Source organism: Pleurodeles waltl, chromosome 3_2 (genome assembly GCF_031143425.1).
Source record: "Pleurodeles waltl isolate 20211129_DDA chromosome 3_2, aPleWal1.hap1.20221129, whole genome shotgun sequence".
Classification (NCBI taxonomy): domain Eukaryota; kingdom Metazoa; phylum Chordata; class Amphibia; order Caudata; family Salamandridae; genus Pleurodeles; species Pleurodeles waltl.
The window spans coordinates 153,824,428-153,840,099 of NC_090441.1; the positions used below are offsets into that span (position 1 = coordinate 153,824,428).

Here is a 15,672-nt window from a genome sequence, read left to right on the forward strand (position 1 = left end):
GCTGCTTCAGGTTCTTTGTCACCTTCAGCTTCTCCGTCGCTGTCTGAACTTTCTCCTTGGTCTTCCCCAAGTGAGTCGGACTCTTCGTTCTCCAATAATATCTCTCTCTCTCCTGCTTCTGCCTGTCCGTTTTCAGTTCGCTTTTGTTCTGTCTCAGCACTGTTTTATCAGGCACTGGCAATTTCAGCGCTTCAACTTCCTCATCTGTGGGACACAACACCTTCTTTGTGTGACTGGCGTGAATCCAGTTGGGAACCCCCGCACACTTCACAGCGGTAGTTGTCGTCAGGATCACTTGGAAAGGGCCTTTCCAACGGGGTTCCAGACACGACTTTCTCACGTGCTTCTTTACCACGACCCAGTCACCTGCTTTCAGTGCGTGTCCTGGACCTTGGATCGGTGGCAAGGTGGTTGCTTCCACCTGGTGAGAGAAAGAGCGAACCACGTCAGCCAGACCTTTGCAGTAGTCTAACACCATATCATCTGTAATATTCAAAAGCGCGTTTGCGGGAACTGCAGGAAGTCTCATAGCCCTGCCCATGAGAATTTCGTGCGGAGACAATCCAGTTTTTCTATCAGGGGTGTTTCTCATTGACATTAGCACTAAGGGTAATGCGTCAGGCCATTTCAAATTTGTTGATGCACATATTTTCGCCATTCTTGATTTCAGTGTACCATTCATCTGCTCCACCAGTCCTGATGCTTCAGGGCGATAGCTACAATGCAGTTTTTGCTCAATGTTCAGCGCTTCGCAGAGTAACTTTATCACCTCGTTATTGAAGTGACTTCCCCTATCTGATTCTAAAGAGATCGGGAATCCGAAACGTGGTATTAACTCCCTCAACAATAGCTTGGCAACTGTAAGGCTGTCATTTCTACGTGTGGGGTATGCCTCAATCCAGTGACTAAAAATGCACACAATCACCAACACATACTTTAGACCTCCATGCACGGGCATCTCAATGAAGTCCATCTGCATACGACTAAAAGGCCCGCTTGCCCTACCAATGTGACTCGCGTTCACAACCGTTCCCTTTCCTGGGTTCATCTGCTGGCAAGTGACACATCGATGGCAAACTGCTTCTGCAGCTTGACGAAATCTGGGGTTAAACCAATCAGTTTTGAACAATCTTATCATGGCATCTCTCCCTAGGTGAGCTTGCCCATGATAGAACCGCGCAAGCTGTGATAAGAGACTATTTGGCAAAACAAATTTTCCCTCATTTGAAACCCATAACTCGTCTGGTCTCTTTATACATTGTGATTTAATCCAGGAATCTCGATTGTTTCCGTGCCACTGTAATTCTTGAACGCCTTCAACAACCTCTCATAGTAACTATGAATCGATTCTTTAGCCTCTTGGGCAGTTCGATCAATCTTCTGCCAATCCACATTCTTCGCGGCAACCTTCGTCTTCAAATGCTCAATCACCTTATAGTACAAGCTCATCACCATAGGTGATGGTGCACCCATCTCCCTGTCTCTCTCTGGTTCACTTGTCGGCCAACCTACAGCTCTTTTGCAATCCTCCCACAAATCTGCCAGAACCACGATCTCAAAGAGAGTGTTCAGGTCTTCCCAGAGACATTTTGCAAGCTTCACAAACCTATCAGTCTGTTGATACCATTCAATCGGCTTCTCTCTCAGTTTGGGAAAATCATCCGTAAATGACTGAATGTCGCTTCTGTGCCATGGTACATGTATTAATTTTCCCCCTGCTGTCTCCCTCATTGGTAACATGGTTACTGTCTCGCTGCTTTGTGGTCTTTTCTCATTATGCTCTGTAGCACTGTCCCTCCTCTTTTCCTTCCTCTTTACCCATCTGCTTTCCCACTTGTCTAAGCACCTCCACTTGTGCACTCTGTAGCAATTCTCTAAGGTGTGTCTTCATACCTGCTGACCTCATGTGTTCAAAATCTGTGGTCCCAAAATCCAACCTGTAGCTTCTGCTCAAGTGTTTCATCTTGTCTATGTCAACCCCGTTTCTGTCAGCTGCTTCCTGCAAGCTCTTATGTACCTTGTTCACTTCCTTCGTAATCCTGGGACATAGATACCTCAGTTCTTCTTCCGTGTAGGACTCTAACCTATTTACACCCATAGTCCCTTCCACCAATTCTTGTGCTTCCATGTTCAACCTGACCCTATTCATATAGTCTTCTCCTTTCCCACTGGCTGAACTTTGTGTGGAATTTAGACTGTTGAACCACTGTGTCAGCTGTTGCGCATTTACCCCCATCAGTGTAGCATTCACATCGACTGCCATTGAGGGTTGCGGCAACTTTTCAGTATTCGATGTTAAAGGTATTATCAGTGGGGGACTCGACCTCACCAGTGTAGACTGAGCACATATGGGACTAAACTCCATCAAGGATCCAGATCCATTTGGCTGAGCCGCTATAGGAGTTATCCCTGGAGTGTTCTCTATGCACCTCCTTTCTGTCCCATTCTGCAGTATTGATCCCTGACCGCTCATACCTAAGTTAGGCTGACTGTACAGAGGTACCGGTGGACCTACAGTAATGGGTAGTGATATCGCGTCTGGGTTCTGTCCATTTCCCATGTTCTGAGGCATGTTCATTCCCATACTATGGGTCATCATTGCCGGCATGCCCATCTGACTCCCCGTCATCTGAGTATGTGCGTTTCCTCCCTGCATCTGCTTTTGAGGCATCATAAACTGAGTTGATTCAGCCTGTATCATTGTTGGATTGTGACCATTCTGTACTCCCCTTACTGTTTGTCCTAGAACCATTCCTCCACTATTGTCACTGCTGTAGTACCCTGGCATCTGCGGTTGATAATTTTCTGCTGGTTTCAACATGGGTACATCTGGATATATTCTCCTAACCTGCGGTATCTGCGGGGTAAACAGTAAACTCGGGTCCTTAGACCCCGATGACGCTCCTGAACTCTGGGTTTCACTGTTCTGTACCGGTGCCGGAGGGGCAGAACTGGTACTTGGACCTTGTCCATTCTCCGCATAAGGTGGTGGACGGTCGTTCAGCAATTGCATTATTAACTCCTCATCCTCTAACTCCTCTTCTCTTCTCAACTTTTCCTCGTCCTCTCTATCCTTGGAACACTTCCTGTCTGTCTTACAGGTAGCTTTCTTACCTGTCTCCTCTTCTTCCTTAGTAATTGCTGGAAACAATTTTATCCCCTGCAATACATCTGACCTCCACACCTTCTGCGCATTATCCCACCTAGCATCCGCTAGTGTCTTTTCTACCTTCCTCATCCTTGTTTCAAACTTATTCTTCTGTTGCTGTCTAGCCATTAATTCCCAGATGGCTAGAGCCTCAAACTGGGCTGGCCTTGGAGGCACCTTCATGTCATACATCGTGAATCTCAGATTCTCTAGGATCCTTATATTGAATGTCCCATGTATCGGGACCGCTACGCTCCCATGTTTCTCTGTCAGTTTGTGCCATTGCTTTAGCCAAAGACACGGAGCTACCCCTTTTTCCTCCATTACAATGTAAGCTGGTGTGCCCTCGGGCGGCGTCTCCTCTCCTACGCTCGCTTTGATGTAAGACTCCCCTTTCATCGCGCTCCTAAATGCTTTAAGGAATTTCATTTTCTCGTCTTTTATTTCACAAAGTTTATGATCAATAGGTCACTTTTATTCCACAAAATTTGTAATCAATAGGTGACTTTAATTCCCGGAATACTCTTCGCTTGCCTTTCCCGTTCCAAACGAGCCCCACGGACTGCGTCCAATCCGTGCGCGACCCGTCTCTGCAACCAACCTATCCCAGCGCGGCTCCTAGTGACGTCACACACACACACTGCGGCTGACAAAGCCTTGCGGCTAGTCTTCCTTCACTCAGCTCCTCTCGTAACAACTTCTTGCATGTATCGCGAGCTACCAAAAACTAAAACAGATCTGTCGGTTTACTACAGGAAGGGTAACACAATCGCTTCAGGACCTTAGGGACCTTTCACTAGCCTCGGCCGCTATTCCGTCTTTCTCGGTCCCCACGTTCGCAAGCAAATCTGACCTGCAGACATACTCTCAACTTGTCAATGATCTATTCTAGTGCACTTAGAATCTTGTCAAAGCCCGAAGTCGAAGTTTCTTTCACTCCCTAACACACGTACCGACTCGTTGACCACGCCCGATCAACCTACTAAACCGCCCAGACCACAACATGGATCAACATACTCCGGAGTCTCTTGACCTCGCAGGGCCCGTCTCAACAACAACAACCACGTGGACCTTTTTATGCACAAAGCGCCACACGCACATGAAGTTCGACGACTTCCCTACTCTCACACTCGGAGCCGCACCTCCGCTATCTCTATGAAGTTCGACGACTTCTCTACTTCTACACTCAGAGTCGCACCTCCGCTATCCTTTAAAAGAAAAAAAAAATCCCTCGCACCCTTTTCACACACCCTGCGGCAATAAGCTGTGCAAGCGCAAAACCCTAACTTCACTCATACCATCACTAGTACCGCCAACGCTGTTTCCACACCTCCGTTCTCTCCATTAGCAAGCTCCGAGATCCCGGGAAAGTCGCGGTGGACCTAGCCCATCATCATTCTGTCAATCTATTTTACCCAAAAAAAATCTAATTCAACTTCTCGAGTGGGGTCTCAAAATGCGTAACCGTTAATTCAACACCATGTACTTTAAGAGTACAGGGTCCCAAAAGACGTAACCGTCCTCTGCTACCATCTACTGATAGAGCGGTCCGTAGTAATAATTTACCTGTGTTCGGACGCTCTTTAGGCCGATGAATCTTTTGACTAAGTGGGAACTCTCTGTACTCTTAATCGATCAATTTCCTGAAATCAATAATCAATAACGAACATAAGCAATACCTTGATCAACATAACACTTAACAATTAATCCAGAATACATTTCGGCGAACCCTGACCTTTCAGTCAGGAATAACCACACCAGTTTATTGCAAAGTTAGTGAATTTATTTCCCTATATTAACAAAGCTAGCACAATATATATGTGTCTCAACACCAAATGATAAACATAAATGAACATTAATAGCTGTCCATAACGGCGAAACAAGTGTAATCTATGTAGCATTTGAATCACAAGGCATTCGATAATGGCAATGCAAAGCACTAATACGATAATCTGTAATGAACTAATTGCATACATTTAGTCAGCATAACAAGATCCCAAATTGCATCGTGCGACATATGGAATCCTCATCTAACCTCAAATTAGCATCGGCATGTGGGACTTCATGCAAAAACAATTTAGCAACATAAATTTAGAAAACTCCTAGCTAGGGCTCTTATCAAAATCAGCAGTTGGTTACCTAAAAGAAACACAATGCAATTTTACAATTTCCTTTCATATTTACCAATTACGATCAGCATACAAGGAAGTCTTCGTCTCACAGGTACCGCTTCTCGATCAGCATGGGACGGGACAAAGGGGCAGGGTGGACGGGACAATTGCCTCACGGCGGCAAGGTAAGACTACTACTTCATGCAAAGGGCATTTCAAAGTTAAAGTCTCTAGGGCAAGAATCATTAAAGTCTCTTTCTCTCGATTAGAGAAAGCATCAAAGTCTCTCAAAATGGCGTCGCAGCAAAGTGGGCCATAATAGCTACGAAGTCTACAAAATGGCGTAATGTCCGGGTAATGGGCGCGATGATCTCTCGTGCACCTGGTTTTTATAGACAACAGTTCGAATCCAGTAGGGTCTCCATTGGAGGGTTCATAGGTTAGCTTCAAATTGTCCAATCAAAAACGACAGCTCTCAAGCTTTTACTTAAGCATACATTATCCTTGGAGATGGGTACGCAAGTTGCAACATTGTCTACCAATTAGCTCACTTTCAGAGCCTCCATTGTCCGCACCTGCAAGTCGACCTTGAAGTAAAGAGAAAATATGCCATGCTGGCACGAAACTTTAAGATAAGCATGTGAACAGTTTCTGTGGAAAAGTACAGCTTCAAGCAGAAATACACGTTTAATAGCACATTGGAAAAATACGAGCATCTAAACCGTGAGACCAGGCCACTAGGCCAAAGCCTCCGCTAAAGTAATGCTAAGCTAAAGCATTTCAAACAAGCAAATCGTAGCACACGTTTATGATTATGTCGGATTAGTGCAATTCTAATACACCACGTTATATAAAGCGCGCTTATAAATGTTGGCAAACTACTCTAAGGGCACATTTTGTCCCCGTACAATCTTTATTAGTTCGGTTAAAGTCACACATGATTATTTCACACTACGTTTATGCGTTAATAAATCAAAACCTTCATTTTCTGCTTCATCAAGGCCGATGCATCAATCAACTACCATACCTTGATTACACAGCATAGGAGATGCGTATCTGTCGTTCTCGCACTGAACTGCATTAGCCTGCTCTGCCCGTGCCAAGAAGACCCTGATACTGATAAGTCAGGTAAAGCTTGATTTCCATATGGAATTCGCTCGTCCCGTGTTGGCCGGTGTTACTGTAACCGGTTTTCTCAGCAGTTGGATCACCAGACCCGATTTTGGCAGGTGGTAATTCTGCCCGGGAGAATCCCATGAGGCTTTGTCCGCAGCAGGGGATCAAAGAATACTTCCCCTTCCCTCCCTTACGCAGCACACCGCGTCCACCCTTGATTCGCACAGAGATCCCTCCATTGATCTATCACCTGCTCAGAGCAGGTGGCAGCTCTATGCAGGAAACTTTGTGGAATTACATGATGTTTAATGACCGGTAAGACCACTCCCACATGGTTATTCCCCATTCTGTGGGCTTTAACTTGTAATTGCGATGTACGGGCACAGTGTTACTGCACAACAACATTAATTCTGCATGCAGAGTTTGCTTTTGTGCAGTGGCACAGTATTTCTTCTTCATAGGAAGCCTCATTTCCTCCATGGACAGATTACCAAATTTGTTCTTTTGCCCTTCCCACCTGGATTTACAGCAATATTGTGAGGTAATATTGAGCTTGAGCTAAAGGGATGACAAGTGCAAAGGCACCACTGAAGACTTTCCACCCATAAATAGAGCCATCTGTGCGTTTAAATTAGACATAGGTGGACAAAATGGCTTTATGAACGGGGTCGTAGGTTCCCATCCCTGTACTGTCTCAGTCCCTCTGTATGATCCAATGATTGTTAAAGCCCTCGGCCGAAGAAACTGTTGTCTGAGTGACAAGCAGCCGACCATCGGGGTTTCCATTATTTTGTACCCCATAAATGCCTTAATGTAGTGCCCACTTCTGGGACCAGGTTCAGGGATGCCCTCGGCTCTTGTGTCCTCGCCCTGCTCCCTCCTGGATTTAGGGTGAAGATTCGGAGCTCCTTAAATTGCAACAGTAAACAAGCATTTGCAATGCAATGGGTCTCGCATATTTTGAACTAGTTAATTGTCATCTTTTGACAACAGCGCCCACGAGCGAAAAAAAAACAAAAAAAACATGAGTTGAAACTGAGAAAAGACGACTGAACAAAAATAAAATAAACGTAGCTTTAAAAAATAAAACTGTGCAATTTTGTTTGTCCTGCTGGGAGCGTTTTGGCCATTCACAAGCCTTCTGTTTGCGGCGCACTGGAAGTCAGAACAAAATAGTATCTCAATCACCTTTGGGAGCAGCAGTCGGGCACTAATTAACTTGAAATCAATCAGTGGTGGATCCCTGCTCCACGCAGAGGAACGGAAATGATGCTAGGCGTGCCTTGACGAATTACGAGGCTGTAAAGAAGAGTGCCACGCAAACCAACCAATGGTGAGCGACAGGCAGGCTCCAAGCCCTTTACTGAACACAAGAGCGTCTCGCATACGAGACGCAAGCGCATGCACACGCAGGCTTGACCCTAAAAAGTTGACAGCTCAGCCTTCCATAAATGTGTTCATTACAGTATCAATGTAAATCTCAATTCTCTTATTTTTTTTTTTTTTACTTTTTGGATTCTTTTCCTATAACATAAGTAAATGGTAGGAAGCAGAACACACAACTTTCAAGGTGCAGATTGATTTCTGTTCTCAGGTGAGCACATAAGGTTACAAAGGTGACTCCTTGTCACAGGGATACCATAGTCCAGCACAGTTCTGTGCTCGTGAAGCCATTGTCATCCAAAGCACTGGTTTATTTGGTTTATGGTGAATGCATACATGCCAACATTTTGAAGCTGGTAAGAGGGAGATTTTGAAAAGAAATCGGGGGAATTGATTTTCTCCACTGGCTTACATTGAAGCAAAGGAGATTGTAGGCTGAAGGCACCCAAAATAAACCCATTCGGGGCTTTAAAATTCGGGAGTTTCCCACCGGAATCAGGTCTATTGATCTGTGGGTGATGAGGTGATTAGCACTTTGGCTCCCAAAATGCAACTGACTGCCAAATGAAAACTCAGACATGTGTATGTTGCTGTGGGGTGTCCTGTGGATGAGGACAGAGGATTTGGCACACAAATCAGGTGAAGTAAATTTTCTATACATTGGCAATGCTCTTCCTCCTTTGTCCCCTCGGGACCTTCTCTTCCTCCACTGGCCCCGCTTCACTAGGATGACCATCTGGCTACTGCTCATCTTGTGTCCCTTTTCTATGTCCCTTAGACAGTGTCCCTTTTCAATGTCATTGATCGTGCCCCATTGATCTTGTGGAAGCCATGTCCATATTAGGACTCTTACAGCTCACCAGCGACCCTATTCTGGACCAGGGGTCCATACGCCGGACCAGTCTTTACCAGTGATGACTCTGTAGCGTTCACTCCCCTCAGTCTGGCAGGACCATGCGGCCGCACCTATCAGCAGAACTTGTTAAGAGCATTTTTAATCCGTGCCCACTCGTAAAAGGACGGGAGAGACCCGACTTCATCACAAGTTTAATACTTTGAACTTAGGCCCTTGAGTACTGACAACTCAATAAACCTACAATGATACTTGAAGCAAAAACAGCTATAATGTGTGAATAGCTTCTGCTTAATTTAATCAACCCTATAAGCAAGAAGGAAACGGTTAGGTAAATCCATCGTACCCTGCTTTACTAAGAAACGTCACTCAGAGATAAAAACCAGTGCTTAATTTGTGCTTGTTGTTTCCGGTGCTGAGCACCGGCACTTATTTTTGAGGCCGGGGCTTATTCTTCTGCCTCAAGCATTTGCTGCGAGCAAAAGACACATATGGGAAAGATGGAGGAAGGGAAAAACGAAAAAGCGTCACAAAGGTAGAAAGCAGAAAGCTGCCAGAGTGAGCTGAAGGGGAGGGAGTGGCTTTATATGGATTGAAGAGGCCCGAGATGGCGTCAGGATTACACTGCCTCAGTATTCCGTGCTCGCACATTTCATAGCAGCAGCCGCGTGTTTAAGAGGAGGGCTTTGGGCACCGGCACCTTTTTATTTACAAATTAAGCACTGATAAATCTGCTAATAGCCGGAGAGAAAATGAAGGGAGAACTGTGCCTCTGATATGAGAGAACTATATGGACAACAGCTGTCATATACAAACTTCTGATAAAGGAGGCCGAAGCGGTGTATTTTCCTTCCTGCATCAGCAACCCCAATAATCCAGTGCGTGAGTTTTTTCCACTAGTGAAGCAACTGAAAATCCCTGAAGTCTTCGTCCCTTGCTAAGGTTCCTTGACATCCTGGCCTGTTTAAAATAGAAACCATCTACTCGCGCACAATTAAAGGTCTTGAGTTAACTGTGATGAGGTATCACAGCTGTCAGAGTTGTGGTACTCAGCAGCTTGCTTGGCTGCCCCAGGCAGAGTCATCAGAGTTTGAGGTGGGCCCATGTTGAGAAGCAGTGAATGGTTGCCATGGATACCACATCCCAGCCTGGACCCGGCTTGTTTACTTTATCTGGTGCACAGTAACAGAGGAGAGGGACTGCCTTCGGTTCTCTCCCCGTGTGCCATCCTGCTCCAGACCAAAAAACCTGTTTATGAATTCTCATGTCAATATACCTTAGAAACACAAATATATTGTAGAGTCGAAGTGTTTCTATGGATTGCACTGACCGGTTCGTGGGATGCTGCATTATAGTCTTGTTTCACTTAAGTGTAAAACCAACAGCTAAGAGTTGGGAATCATGTCTTGGGGGTCTTACACCCCACCGCTGCAAAGTAAATGAAAACTAGAGTATTGCAAAGAGGCACGAAGACGTTTGGAGAGAGGAGAAAGAAGTAGAGAGCAAAAGAAAAGACACAATGAAACCAGTGCTTAATTTGTAAATAAAAATGTGCCGGTGCCCACTGCCCTCCTCTTAAGCACGCGGCTGCTGCAATTAAATGTGGGAGCACGAAATACTGAGGAGTAATCCTGAACCATCTCTGGCCCCTTTAATCCATTTACAGCCACTCCCTACCATTTCATCTCACTCGTTCAGCTTTCTGCTTTCTCCCTTTGTGACGCTTTTTTGCTTTTCTCATCCTCCGTCTTTCCCATATGTGTCTTTTGCTCGCAGCAAATGCTTGAGGCAGAAGAATAAGCGCCGGCCCTCAAAAATAAGTGCCGGTGCTCAGCACCGGAAACAACTAGCACAAATTAAGCACTGAATGAAACACAAGAAGCTGGTATGAGGACCAGGTTTCATAGCACATGGCCAATCTAAAAGGGGCACTTGCTGTAGGTCACTGGGCACATCATTGAAAAGTTGGCTGGTCACTGACAGCAGATCAAAGAGCTCTTCAGCTTTACACTTTCATTTCATGTTACAGAAGACTCTTCAACTCCATCAAGATGTGATCCAATGTCTTGGAGACTATAGCCCTAATTAAGACTTCGGCGGACGGAAAAGGCCGTCTGCCGATGTCCCACAGTCAGGATACCACCAGTGCGGCCCCCTTCCCGCGGCCCCTTTTACGAGTTTCCTGCTGGCCCAACGAGAAATATCCCACAACATTGATGCCGGCTCATAATTGGGCCTGCAGCAATGTTGTGTTGCGTATGGTGCACTAGCTCCCGTCGCACTTTTCACTGTCTGCAAAGCAGACAGTGAAAAGCACGATGGGCTAGCCATGGGGGCCCCTGCACTGCCCATGCCAAGTGCATGGGCAGTGCAGGGGACCCCTGCACCATGTCTCTGCCAGCCTTTACATGGTGGTGCTACTGCCATGTAAAAGCTGGCAGAGAGGGGGTCGTAATCCATCGGACAGCGCTTCTTGCATCGCTACCCTGGCAGATTAGGACCGCAAGCACTGCCAGCCCCTCCAGTGGAGGAGAAGTGGCGGTGCTGGCGGTCCAACCGTGGTTCAGCCACCATGGTTGTAATTGCGGATGTCGGACTGCCACATTGGCGGCGGTCGGATTGCCACTGTGGCTGGGTGGTCTTAAGACCGCCAGCGTCATAATGAGGGGCTATTTGTCTCTCCTGCTGCCTTGCCCAGATGGGTGATGCCACTCCAACCTGGAATCATCGTGCAGTCCAGTGCCAGTTGCATAACTACTAGTTACTAGTGCTACAGAGTGCACCCAGGCAGCGGGTGTAGTATGTTAATCTGCATGGAACTATTTTCCTCCTGGTACCATGTGGCTTGGGCCATATCATGAGCCTGGGTATCAACTTCTGCCCCCAGATTCCAGAATAAGGAGACAGGTGCTCTCCCACTGTCCCACTGCACCTATGCCTTTCAGTCTCCATGCAGTGCTTTGATGCCAGTTAATAACTCAGTGAGCTATATGGCAAGAGTATAATTTATAATCTACAGGTAGCACAAGGATCTCTGCAGCAGAAGCAGTAATCCGCTGAGCTGTCTGCATAAAATACACATCTACAACCTAATTTGTTTTGCAGTAGGCGCATGAAACTTTTTCATGATGTGTCAAACCTGTGGCTAGACCGCACACAGATTTCTCCAGCAAGTATATTAATCACAAATTAAGTCAGTGACATCCATTTTGCTAGGTTTTTACAGCAGTTTCAAGGCAAGGATGAAAACTAATTTCTGATAGTTATGTCTTTCCATGTACTCCATTGTTTGATGTTGCTTGTTAGAAAGTGTCACACAAAAATGTCACACATTTAGCAGTAGAATGTCACTCATATCTAGTCTGAATCCATGGAAATGCCCAGTGCTTGATTTGTGAAAAAATAGAAGTGCCAGTTCCATTGTCAGCCATTGCAGCTTGCACCACTGTTAGAAATTGTATCTCTAGTTGCAGAGGTATACACTCTTGTACAAGTAGGAAACACAATCCTAGTTAGGGTAAGTCACTACACAACCTACATTATCCTGTGCTCACCCTCTGGTAGCTTGGCACAGAGCAGGCAGGCTTAACTTAGAAGGCAATGTGTAAAGTAATTCTGCAATAACTCAAACAGTAACAGTGAAAACTCCACAAAAATTACTCCATACTAGGTTAAGTAATAGATAGTATTTATCTGAATAAAATAAGACCAAAATGACAAAAATCCAATAAGTAGATCCTAAAATGTGCAATTTTAAAGATTTAGATGAAAACAGTCCATAAAGGCTCAAAGCGCCAACTGTGGTAATCTGGTCGCTCTGGACCGGGACAAAGTTACAAGTTCAGGCTGACCGCAATAGAGCCCTTTTGGGCCCGCTGAACACAGTACCTTAAGTTCTGGTGCACGGTCTGAGGGTCGTGGCTATGCAAGGCTTTGCGTCGCCCGGCGTCAGTTCCAAGAAGCTCTGCGGTGAGGCTTTGCAGGGCTTGGTGTCACTTAGCGTTGATCCCTGGGAGCTGTGCGATGAGGCTTTGCGAGGCTTGGCGTCTCTGTACATCAGTTCCGATGGGCTGGCAACTGCGCGGCAAGGCTTTGTGTGGCTTCCCGCTTCCCAACGTGGAGTCTGGTGAGGCTGCCAGCTGCATGGGGAGGCTTTGTGTGGCTTTCCGTTGCTTCACAACAGTTCTGAAGAACACCACAGAAGGTTAATCACCTTAGGCCCACTTCCAAGGCAGGGCAGATTCACAGCTTGTAGAGTCCAGGTGGAGATGGTTCAAGTCGTTGATGTTCCTGAGACTTGGGAACAGGAAGCAAGCTTAGTCCAAGCCCTTGGAGAGCACTTTTGGAGGAAGGCAGAGTCCTTCTAGCAGAGTGAGGGGGCAGCAGTCCTTCTAGCAAATCATTCCAGATGAGTTCTTTGGGTAACCAGGCAGTGCCTCTGACAGAGGCCAGTTGTAGGTCCAGAAGTGTCTGATTTGGTGGGGTCAGAGACCCAGTATATATATACAAAAATGCTTTTGAAGGGGGGGAAACTTCAAAGAGTGGTTTTGAAGTGCACAAGGTCAACCCAGTCCTCTCTTCCAGGATCCCTGTGGGTGGGTTATCAGTCCTTTGTGCGGTGTCAGGCCACTAGCCTTTGAAGTGTAAGTGAGAGCCCCTCCACCCTTCCTGCCCAGGGAGACCCATTCAGTATGCAGATGAACGCAGATGTGGTTGAGTGTCCTGTGTTTATGGCTGTCTGGGTGGAATGCACAAGGTGAGCTGTCAACCAGCATCAACCAGCACAGCCCAGACGTGGATTGGAGACAGGTTGTAAAGCACAGAAGGCAGTAAGTGCAGAGGAATGCTCACTTTTTAAAGTGGCATTTCTAAAATAATAGTATTAAATCCAACTTCACCAGTAAGCAGGATTTTCTAATACCATTCTGGCCATACTAAACATGATAGGGCTACTCCTTTCACATCAGAATCTACCACTTAAAAGTATATAAGGGCAGTTCTAATGCTGGCCTATGAGAAGAGCAAGCCTCACTGTAGTGAAAAACAAATTTGTGAGTTTTTCACTACAAGGACATTTAAAACACATACGTATATGTCCTGCCTTTTACTTACATAGCACCTTGCCCTACAGGTTACTTAGGGCCTACCTTAGCGGTGACCTATATGTAGAAAAAGGGGAGTTTTAAGGCTTGGCAAATAGTTTTAAATGCCATGTCGAAGTGGCAGTAAAAACTGCACACCCAGGCCTTGCAATGGCAGACCTGAAACATGGTTAGGGGACTACGTATGTGGGTGGCACAATCAGTGCTGTATGCCCACTAGTAGCATTTAATTTACAGGCCATGGGCACATCTAGTGCACTTTACTAGGGACTTACTAGTAAATCAACTATGCCAATCATGGATTAACCAATTACATACACATTTTTTATAGGAGCACTTGCACTTTAGCACTGGATAGCAGTGGTAAAGTGCCCAGAGTCCTAAAGCCAACAAAAACGAAGGCTGAAAAAGAGGAGGAGGAAGGCAAAAGGTTTGGGGTGACCCTTCAGAGAGGGCCATTTTCCAACAACCATCCATTACCTCTGTCAGCACTGCCAACAACTGTACCAACACAACTACTGACCAAGACACTTCTACAAGTCAGACATTTTCCAGGCCACTCAAAGTATAAGAATGGCTTGGGAGGCAGGTATTAATGATTTTTATTGTGTAAAGAATTACTAAACAATTGCTGTTGTGCTCATTCTAAAATTACACAGACAGCACCATCACAGCCAGTGGACTGTCATAAGTGCTGGTGCGACAATTAAGTACCAATGCCAGTGCCAAGCACCATAAACCTCCAACTCAAATTAAGCACTGGAAATGTCACTCATAACCAACCTGAAAACCAGTCATCTATGCAGGCCTCTCTTGTAAAAACCTTCAGCCGACACTTCTGATCTGTCTAATTTCGAACTAACACATACCTCTTGCAAATATACTGAACACCACTTTGTACTGGAAGCATCCTAGTCTAGTTTCAGGCCTAACCACAGAACTGATACAGCTCTGTTAGGAATGTCAGAATACTTAAAAATGATCTTAGACCAAGGACCAAGGAGACTTTGCCACCTTGGGCCTTTTGAACCTCTTGGCAGAATTTGACACCATCTCAAATGAGACCCTACTTGCCTGCTTTTACATTGACAACAGTGGCAATGCCTCAAAATGAATTGAATCATTCCTATCTGATAAAGAATAATCTGTTACTCTACCTCCCTTTGAATCTCTTTTTTTTCAGTTGTGGGGTACCATATGGTTTATCCCTCAGCCCCACGCATTTCAGCATCTATGTATCGTAATCGGTCACAGTAGTGCGATCTTTCGGATTTATACTGAAATCTTCAGCAGGTGACACTCAAATAGTGGTATTCATATAAAAAAGGTAAACGAGGTCAAGATGAATTTTCAAAATTGCACGACAGTGGTAGTTTATTAAATGAAGAAAACATTTGAAGCTGAATGGAAACAAGGCAGAGGCCCTAACCTTCAGCAAGCTTCCCTTGACTTAGGGCCTGATTAAGCTTTTGACAGACAAGTTACTCCATCACAAGGGTGACAGATATCCTGTCTGCCGAGATCTAAATCCCTTAAACTATCATGGGATTTAGATTTCGGTAGATGAGCTATCCGTCAATGTTGTGACGGAATAATTCGTCAGCCAATATCTAAATCAGGCCCTTAGTTTCTAGACTGATGGCTTGAAGGATTGATAGCCTCTCCATCTCTCACTCAGGCAGCTTGAACCCTAAAAGTATATTTGATGACACCTTGTCATTTCCAAACCATATCAGCAATGTTGCAGCCACCTGTTTTGCACTTGTCAAATCTCTCTGCATGCAAAAGAGTTGTGCAAGCCCTTATATTGTCAAGACTTGACTATGATAAGTTATTATCATGCAGTCATCGGACTTTATTTTTTGGTAGTACCACTCTTTAATCAGCCATTGTAGAGTGATTTATACTACTTGTGCCTGCACAAACTGAATTAATCCAGATTTCAGTCCAGGTTTGCCT

General features: G+C 45.5%; 1 protein-coding gene across 2 annotated transcripts in view; it reads left to right on the forward strand.

Moving 5' to 3' along the window:
* SGSM2 (small G protein signaling modulator 2) overlaps positions 1-15,672 on the forward strand; it is a 761,725-nt gene that overhangs the window by 454,950 nt on the left and 291,103 nt on the right. The window lies entirely within an intron of this gene.